Source organism: Natator depressus, chromosome 1 (genome assembly GCF_965152275.1).
Source record: "Natator depressus isolate rNatDep1 chromosome 1, rNatDep2.hap1, whole genome shotgun sequence".
NCBI lineage: Eukaryota > Metazoa > Chordata > Testudines > Cheloniidae > Natator > Natator depressus.
Genome location: NC_134234.1, coordinates 342,808,552 through 342,815,428, shown reverse-complemented (window position 1 = coordinate 342,815,428; position 6,877 = coordinate 342,808,552). Strand labels below are relative to the sequence as shown.

The following is a 6,877-nucleotide window of genomic DNA, read 5'->3' as shown; positions in this document are numbered from 1 at the left end:
ACTGGTGATGGCAGCCTTTTCTGTTCACTTACCCATTTTCCCCACAAACACCTTTATGCTGTCCCTTATGTGTGGAACAAAATTCCCAAACAAATTTGCATAATCACTATCCTGTCCTCCTTCAAGTTCATTCTTAAACCCCACTTCTACTGCAAAGCTGATAGTGTACCCATGTTTATTACTTTTGACCCCCCCCCCATTTATGTTTTGTATGCCCCTCTCATGTCTTTATTCCTATTTAGATTACAAGCTGTTTGAGGCAGGGAGTCTCTTTTATTTTATTTTATGACTGTGATTTGGAAGTGGAATCTTATGTCTCACAAGCTGGAAATGGGACCCGCTGGTCTCCTCATAAATTGTCTCTCCCAGCCTACCACCACGACCCTTCAATTGGAACCGCCATGGGAATGTGACCAGGCCAGTGTTGTTCAGCTCCATATCAGTCGCCATTATGGAATCCTTGGGGGTTCCTCCATCTTCCAATCTTTCCCTCACTGTGCCTACTCGGTGCCCTCCTCTAGAAGGGCAGAGTATATGCAGTGGGCAGTTCTGTCTCCAGAGTCCAGTACCGAGCACCAAGAGGTGGCCTTAGAACCAGAGCAACACCTGTAGAAGAAATTCTGCCCTTTCCAGTCTTGGCTTCCTCTTCGTCCCCTCCCGATGAAGTTGTTTTGTCCAGGGCAACTTCACCCTCTCCTGATGATTTAAAAGTTTATCAGGAGTTGCTAAAGAAAGTGGCCGCAGACTGGGGCATACAGATCAAGAAGGTCAGGGAGTCCTCACCTTGACACCTTGCCATCTGTGGGTGCCTCCAGGATAGCTCTGCCAATTAATGAGGTAATACTAGGGCCTATAAGGGCTTTATGGCATCTTCATTGCCTCCCACCTCAAAAAGGGCAGAAAGAAAATACTATGTACCCTCCCAAGGTTTTGAGTACCTTTATACTCATCCACCACCGGGCTCGTTAGTCATGACAGCGGCTAATGAGAGAGAGCAACAAGAGCACCAGGCTGCCACCCCCAAATATAAAGACACTAAGAAGCTAAATTTATTTGGCAGGAAGATTTATTCAACAGGGTGTTGACATCTGCGTATTGTTAACCAACAGGCTTTGCTGGGGCTGTACGATTTTAATGTATGGGGCTCCGTAGAGAAATTCAGAGATCTACTTCCCCACAGAACATAAGAGCGGCCATACTGGGTCAGACCAAAGGTCCATCTAGCCCAGTATCCCGTCTTCTGACAGTGGCCAATACCAGGTGCACCAGAGGGAATGGATGGAACAGGTAATCATCAAGTGATCCATTCCCTGTCGCCCATTCCCAGATTCTGGCAAACAGAGGCTAGGGACACCATCCTGGCTAATAGCCATTGATGGACCTATCCTCCATGAATTTATCTAGTTCTTTTTTGACCCTGTTATAGTTTTGGCCTTCACAACTCCTCTGGCAAAGAGTTCCACAGGTTGACTGTGCGTTGTGTGAAGAAATATACAGAACATTAGGCAGGAGCTCACTTCCCTGGTCAATGAGAGCAGCCTGGTTGCGAGAACTTCACTGCAGATGGGGCAGGATGCAGCAGACTCGGCAGCTTGAACCATGGCTTCCATGCCCAGATCATCCTGGTTACAGTCTTCTGGTCTCCTCTATGAAGTCCAAAATACTATGCAGGACTCGCCGTTTGAGGGTCCTTCTAGAATTCTACATGGACAAAACCAAGCACTTCCATAAATCATCCCAGCTGTTCATAGCAGTGGTGGACAGAATAAGAGGACAGTCAGTCTCCACCCACAGAATTTCTTACTGGATCACCTCCTGTATATGCATATTCTATGACTTGGCCAACGTCACTCCGTCTAGCAGAGTCACTGCTCATTTGACAAGGTCACAGTCGGTCTTGGCAGCCTCTCTGGCACATTTCCAATTGGCCACATTTGTAGAGTGGTAACTGGTTCTTGGTCCACACATTTGCTGCCCACTATGCTGTGGCTCAGGACTCCAGAGATGATGCTAGAGGTGGATGGGTTGTTCTCCAATCTTTATTGAAATAGACTCTAATCCCGTCTCCTGTTTTTATGGCTTGTGAGTCACCAAGAGTGGAATGCACATGTGCAATCACTCAAAGAAGAAAAAAACGGTTACTAACTTGTTCAGTAACTGTTGTTCTTTGAGATATGTTGCACATGTCAATGCCACAACCCACTCTCCTGCCCCTCTACATTGGAGTTCCAGCAAGAAGGAACTGAGAGGGACTAAGGGAAGCCCTGCCTTTTATATCTGCACACAGTGGCATGTGGAAGTAGGGGGAGCTCATCAACCCAGTAAAAAGTGTGAACTCCTAAAGCACTTTAACACTCTTATGATGGAGTCAGAGACAGTCCTTTGGGCATTTTAGTCTATCTTGCCATCCAGGCAAGCTGGACTATATGATAGATGGTCACTTTACACCAAAGATCACAGCAATATTCAGTTTATTCCCAGTCCTAAGGGACCACTCACTTACTCAGGTCAATTTTACTCAGATCTCAAATGAGAGACAACGCCTGTGGTCAATCCTGTAATACACTAACTAAAGCTTTATTAACTAAGAGAAGAAATAAAGAGATTAAAGCCAGAAACATACATACACAAATGAGGTGCAATTTTAAGTTCAAAAGGTAATAGAAGCTTCTATAATAAGCAAACTTTTATGTCCTGTGGGGCTAACCCAAGCCAAGCAAGTTGGGGATTCGTTGCATTGGTCTTCACAGCAGAGAATGTGAGGGAGATTCCCACACCGGAGCCATTCTTTTTAGGTGACAAATCTGAGGACGTGTCCCAGATTGAGGTGTCATTAGAGGAGGGTTTGGAACAAATTGATAAATTAAACAGTAATAAACCACCAGGATCAGATGGTATTCACCCAAGAGTTTTGAAGGAACTCAAATATGAAATTGCAGAACTATAAACTGTGATATGTAACCTATCAATCATTTAAATTAGCTTCTGTACCAGATGACTGGAGGATAGCTAATGTGACACCAATTTTTAAAAAAGGTTCCAGAGGTGATCTTGGCAATTATAGGCCTGTAAGCCTAACTTCAGTACTGGACAAACTGGTTGAAACTACAATAAAGAATTATCAGATGCATAGATGAACACAATATGGTTGGGCAAGAGTCAATGCGGCTTTTGTAAAGAGAAAGCATGCCTCACCAATCTATTAGAATTCATTGAGGGGGTCCACAAGCATGAGGACAAGGGTGGTCCTGTTGATATAATGTACTTTTAGACTTTCAGAAAGCCTTTGACAAGGTCTCTCACCAAAGGTTCTTAAGCAAAGTAAGCTGTCATGGGATAAGAAGGAAGGTCCTCTCACGGATCAGTAACTGGTTAAAATACAGGAAACAAAGGATAGGAATAAATGGTAGTTTTCAAAATGGATAAAGATAAATAGCAGTGTCCCCCAGGGCTCTGTACTGGGACCAGTGTTGTTCAACATATTCATAAATGATCTAGAAAAAGAGGTGAACAGTGAGGTGGCAAAATTTTCAGATGATACAAAATTACTCAAGGTGGTTAAGTCCAAAGCAGACTGCGAAGAGTTACAGAGGGATCTCGCAAAACTAGGTGACTGGGCAACAAAATGGGAGCTGAAATTCAATGTTGATAAATGCAAAGTAGTGCATATTGGAAAACATAATCCTAACTCTACATACAAAATGAGGGGGGGTCTAAATTAGCTGTTACCACTCAAGAAAGAGGTCTTGGAGTCATCGTGGATAGTTCTCTGAAAACACCTGCTCAATGTGCAGTGGTGGTCAAAAAAGCTAACAGAATGTTAGTAACCATTAAGAAAGGGTTAGATAATAAAACAGAAAAATATCATAATGCCACTATATAAATCCATGGTATACTTCCACCTTGAATATTGCATGCATTTCTGGTCACCCCATTTCAAAAAAGCTGTATTAGAAATGGAAAAAGCACAGAGAAGGGCAACCAAAATGATTAGAGTATGGAACAGCTTCTGTATGAGCCGAGATTAAAAAGACTGGGATCGTTGAGCTTGGAAAAGAGGTGACATGGGGAATATGCTAGAGGTCTATATAATCATGAATGGTGTGCAGAAAGTGAATAAGGAAGTGTTATTTACCTCGTCACATAACACAGGAACCAGGGGTCACCTGATGAAATTAGTAGGCAGCAGGTTTAAAATAAACAAAAAGAAGTACTTCTTCACACAATGCACAGTCAACCTGTGGAACTCATTGCCAGGGAATGTTGTGAAGGCCAAAACTATAAATGGATTAAAAAAAGAATTAGATAAATGCATGGAAGATAGGTCCACCAGTGGTTATTAGCCAAAACGATCAGGGATGCAAACCCATGTTCTGGGTGTCCCTGAGCCTCTGACTTCCAGATGCTCGGACTGGACAATAGGGGAGGATCATTTGATGCTTGTCCTGTTCTGTTCATTCCCTTTGAAGCATCTAGCACTGGCCACTGTTGGAAGACATGATACTGACTTAGATGGGTAATTGGTCTGACCCAGTATGGCAGTGGTTCTCAAACTAGGGCCACCGCTTGTTCAGGGAAAGCCCCTGGCAGGCCAGGCCGGTTTGTTTACCTGCCGCGTCCGCAGGTTCGGCCAATCGCGGCTCCCACTGGCTGCGGTTCGCCATTCCAGGCCAATAGGGGCTGCAGGAAATGGCGCGGGCCAAGGGATGTGCTGGCTGCCCTTCCTGCAGCCCCCATTGGCTGGGGACGGCGAACCGTGGCCAGTGGGAGTCACGATCGGCCAAACCTGCGGATGCGGCAGGTAAACAAACCGGCCTGGCCTGCCAAGGGCTTTCCCTGAACAAGCGGCGGCCCTAGTTTGAGAACCACTGCAGTATGGCCATTCTTAAGTTCCTATGCTACAATATAGGTAACCATTTTTTCCTCGAGGGGAAGAAGCATGTACACTGGAGTGAATTGTTTTAGTAAGGTTCTAGATTTTTTTTTAAATTAAATATACACGCTACTATGTATTTATGTTAGAGAAAGCAAGATCAAAGAAATGCCCCTTGGACGTGGAGAGGAAGGTGGTGAGGTTTGTGATGCTCCTTAGTTATTTGAGGAGTTTATTCCACAGTCTCAGACTGGACCCTCAGAAAGTTCTGTTTCCTGCACTGGTGAGCTTTACCCTTATTGTTGAAAGTTACTGTGTGCCCAAGGAGTGCAAATGTCTATCACAGCCTTCCCCAGAACTTTAGGCAGTATTTTTGATATCCTGGACACAGGGCATGGAGTGCCTTGGAGATAAGGACTGAGAACTTGAGTCAGCCCTTGCTAACACAGCAATCATAGTTCCTTGCTAGCATGGCACAGCCCTTCCCAACATGGCATCCAGTGGCCCCCATCCTCTCCGTAGGGCTTCGGCTTTCCAAATTGCTTACATGTGCCTGATGGTAGTTTTCTCATTTCAAAATTCTGTGGCCCTCTCCTTCCCACCATAGCACCCAATGGCCCATACTCTTCACTGCTAGGCCCTGTCTGTCCCACCACAGCACCCAGTGGCCTATACCCCTGCTTCACCCCAGCACCCAATGGTCCATACCCTCTATCACAGCACCCAATGGTCCATACCCTCTATCACAGCACCCAGTGGCCTATACCCCTGCTTCACCCCAGCACCCAATGGTCCATACCCTCTATCACAGCACCCAATGGTCCATGCGTCTCCTCCACCCCAGCACCCAATGGTCCATACCCTCTATCACAGCACCCAATGGTCCATGCCTCTCCTCCACCCCAGCACCCAATGGTCCATACCCTATATCACAGCACCCAGTGGTCCATGCCTCTCCTCCACCCCAGCACCCAATGGTCCATACCCTCTATCACAGCACCCAGTGGTCCATGCCTCTCCTCCACCCCAGCACCCAATGGTCCATACCCCTCACAGCAGGGCCCCTGCTCTTCCCTTCCCACTGTGAAGCCTGAGCCCAAGCCCTTGGAAATCCACAGGTCTCTTTCTACTGATTTCCGTGGGCTTCGGATGAAGCCCATAGGGTCCAGCTCCCCTTTCCCCCGCTTATCAAGCTGGGGGCTTGACCTGCCTAAGATGGCGCTCCTTCCCCCCCTTTTCTCATCGCGACAGGCCTCCGACCTCCCAAACATGGCGCCCAGCGCCCCCTTAATTCTCCCCTTTCACTGTAGGCCCCCGACCTCCCAAACATGGCGCCGGGCGGCACCTCCCCCCACCACATCCCTCCTAAGGCCGTGCTAGGCCGTGCCCTCCTCATCATGGCGGCGGCGCCGGCCCGTGACGTCACGCGTCCTCGGCCTCCTCCTGCTGCTGCTGCTGGTGCCCGCCTCTCGCTCGCTCGCCATTGCGGCGGCTCAGGGCGAGCCGCGCCGTGTCCCCGCTCGGCTCCCTCCCCGGCCGCCGCCTGGCAGTGGCTCCACGGCGCAGGCCCGCTGCAGCGCAGCCGCTCTGAGGTGAGTGTCCTACCGCGCAATCTCCCAGCTCCTCCAGCCCCGGCGCAGCCGCAGCAACGCGGGGCCCCCGCCGGCTGCCCAGGCACCCCGCTCCGGAGCCCGCGCCGCCGGCTCGGCCTCCCCCGGCCCGGCCGGGCCCCGGCCCAACTCCCACCTCGGGGAGGCGCAGGCCGCGCTAGGCCCGGGCTGGGGAGGCGGTGGCGGCGGGGGGGCTGGACCCCCCCTGCCCCGGGATGGTCTCCCCGCGCTCGGCTGTGGGAGGGGTGGGCTGAGGAAAAGGCGCGGGCGGGATCCTTCGCCCCCCCCCCTTCCTCCGTGGGGTGACCTGGGCGCTGCTGCCGGGAGGCGAGGGAAGGGGGGGGCTGCCCAATCTCCGGTGCATCCCCAGCCAGGGGAGGGGGCTGCTCGCCCA

At 49.5% G+C, this 6,877-nt stretch overlaps 1 protein-coding gene across 4 annotated transcripts in view; it reads left to right on the top strand.

Annotated features, from left to right (window-relative positions):
- Positions 1-6,327: 6,327 nt before the first annotated feature.
- NRF1 (nuclear respiratory factor 1) overlaps positions 6,328-6,877 on the top strand; it is a 106,791-nt gene continuing 106,241 nt past the window's right edge. For 2 of the 4 annotated variants that reach the window (XM_074942734.1, XM_074942731.1), the window contains exon 1: positions 6,328-6,465. The gene's annotated coding sequence lies outside the window, so the exon portion shown is untranslated. The remainder of the gene's footprint in view (positions 6,466-6,877) is intronic. The other 2 variants (XM_074942732.1, XM_074942733.1) reach the window with 2 other exon arrangements.